Consider the following 2,885-nt stretch of genomic DNA (forward strand, 5'->3'; position numbering starts at 1 on the left):
CAGGGCAGACTGTGAGATGCTTCTGTTCTTCTAAAGGATGTGGCTTTAGGAACGCCTGAGTGGTTTCAAAGAAGCCTGCAGGCATAAGTGCTGCAGAAACCCTATGTGTCTGTTCTGAGCTGGGCAGCGAATTTAGATAAATCCTAAGTCTTGAACTAGGACTCTGTTCTTAATATTTCAGAACTTTTTCATTCAGAGTCTGTAGTATGGGGCCCACATTGAGAATGAGAGGAGAGCAGCTGGGAGCCTATTTTTAAAACCTCTGTATAAGAGGAAGATCAGACCCTCCTCTTGGCTGTGTGTCTCTGCTGTTCAGGCTGTTGGTGAAGAGCTACACTCAGTCAGGTTCGACTGACAGGGCTTCTCAATCTTCACCATAGCGGGCATGTGGACGGCAAGGTAAGAGAAGGCCATGGGGCTGGGGCTGGGGGTACCGAGGAGCTGACTGTGCAGCCGAGCAGAGGACCACAAGGACGGGGACACAGCCTCATTAGAAGGCAGGTTCAGGCAACTGCGCTTGCCTGAACTGGGCAGTCTCCAGGGCAGCACAGGAGCCACTGACCCCTTCCAGCTGGACGCTGCGGGAAGCCTATTTTTTTAAAATCTCTCTTTAAATGTCCATTTTCAGTATTGTTTTGTTTTCACTTTGTCAGAATAGCTGACAACTTTCCATTGAGAATTTTGATCTATCATTATACTAAGCATTTCCCCTTGAAAAACCCACCCAAAATACCACAATCCTTGAGTTAAAGAACTCTCTTAGAAATACTGATATTTGAGCCTAGGCAGTTTGGATGCTCACCTTACTAAACCTGGATGGAGGTGGGTGGTCCTTGGGCTTCCCACAGGTCAGGGAACCCTGATTGCTCTTCGAGATGATGAGGGAGGGGGACTTGATCGGGGGAGGGAGAGGGAAATGGGAGGCGGTGGCGGGGAGGAGGCAGTGGCGGGGAGGAGGCAGAAATCCTTAATAAATAAATAAATTTATAAAAAAATCAAAAAAACCATGTTTAGGGCTATGACAACTATGTTGGGGTACAGTGGTTGCTCCATGAAGAGCGAGGATGCAGCCTGGTGACTAATAAACAGTTAGATCAAGTAACTCGGCTTGGGCAACACTTTACTGAATCATCCCGGTAGAGATGAGCACTGAGAACAATGTGTATGAGTTCATGTCAATAAAACATTAACTCTTATTACAAAAAAAAGAAATACTGATATTTTTAAAATAAAGAAAAGTATTTACATTGCTTTAGCTTGACAAATAGAAATAATCTTTTTTGCTGTTGTTCTACTCGGGTGAACATAAAAGTGTCAGACCACTTATTGGCAAGCCATGGGTGAGCATTGCTCATGGACAGTCAGACTTGCCACAGATCACGGTGCAGGAGTTCCATGTTCAAACAAACTTTAGGAAGAAGTTATCAAGGCTCTTCTAGTAACACAACCAAGGTTTGGGAATGACAAAAGCAAAAGAAGTTTAGTGATCAAAGCAGCTCCAGAAGGGATCAATCTGAGCCCCTGTCACAGCTCTTCACAGTTGATGGCTTCAGGCGGGGGGGGGGAGGCATAACCAGACATGATGACAACAATGATGACGACACTTGGTTTTCTTTAAGACCACTGGGTGTGTGATCATGCTCCAATAAGTATATAGGCAATACAAAGTAGACTTGATGGAATTGGTTGGAGGGAATTGGTTGGAGGGGGTCGGGGGTGTGAGGTGGGGGCACAAGGGTGGGAAGGTTAACCTGGGAGAATGTGAAGCAAGTAGATTGTGTGAAATTCCCAAATAAATAATAAAAATATTGTGTTGCTGTGGCAGGGGAGGGGAGATAACACTTGCTTACTATTTGAAACCCATCTGCTCCCTGATTCTTTGAGTGGTTCACAGGCGACATTGGAGGCCATGTCAGAGGCCAGCTCTTACCAATGTTTCTTAAGTCTGTCCTCGAACCTTTTGCCAGTAGCAAATGGACAATGTCTGCAGAACCCTTCCAGGCAGCCGCGTGCACAACTGGATCTCCCGGCTTGTTTGCTTTGCCAGTTCTGCCCAAAATCTGGCTGAGTTAACAGCACCTCTGCTATACCTCTGTGGCCCCCATAACAGGGCCAGTACAGGGCTGGGTTTCCGGTGGCTTTGTCCAAGCCCTCCATACCCACATGATTGCCCAGAGTACTCTCGCAAGCAGCTCAAATTACCTCTTTTTGCAGCTTCATGCTATAGACTGTCAATGAATCCGTCCTGCTGAGCCGCAAAGTTGCTCAGGGTCAGGCCTGCCTTGCCTTTGCAGGTCCCTTTCCAGCATCTGGTGTCATTAATGTCTGTGATGTAGATAATATCTCCTTCCCTAGATAGTAACTCCTTTCTCAAAGTACAATTCATCTGGAGTTCTGGGTTCAGAAATATACAGAACTCTGAAGACTTTAACTTGCCCTAGTTTGACCAGTGTAGGGGGTGGCGTGAACATGGCACAGTGCGGAGTGGCAAGCCTCAGCTGCCCCACAAGCTCTGGAAAACTGGGCACCAAGCCTGCAGCTGGCTGCAGGGGCTCTTGACCTTTGCTCAGCCCATGCAGGACACTAGAACCATCCATGCTCAGCCTATTTCTTTTTTTCTTTTTTTTTTTTTTGGTTTTTCGAGACAGGGTTTCTCTGTGGCTTTGGAGCCTGTCCTGGAACTCGCTCTGTAGACCAGGCTGGTCTCGAACTCACAGAGATCCGCCTGCCTCTGCCTCCCGAGTGCTGGGATTAAAGGCGTGCGCCACCATCGCCCGGCAGCCTATTTCTTTTTAAAACATGAATTCTGTACGGGTTGATCACTTTCTGTGTTATTTGAGATTTAATTATGATTTTCTGTGCAGGAGTGTTTTTCCTGCACATAT

The 2,885-nt window shown here is 46.9% G+C and overlaps 1 pseudogene; it reads right to left on the reverse strand.

The window, feature by feature from the left end:
* Positions 1–312: 312 nt before the first annotated feature.
* Positions 313–2,471, reverse strand: LOC101993830 (annotated as a pseudogene).
* Positions 2,472–2,885: the final 414 nt, after the last annotated feature.

This window comes from Microtus ochrogaster, chromosome X, assembly GCF_000317375.1.
Source record: "Microtus ochrogaster isolate Prairie Vole_2 chromosome X, MicOch1.0, whole genome shotgun sequence".
NCBI lineage: Eukaryota > Metazoa > Chordata > Mammalia > Rodentia > Cricetidae > Microtus > Microtus ochrogaster.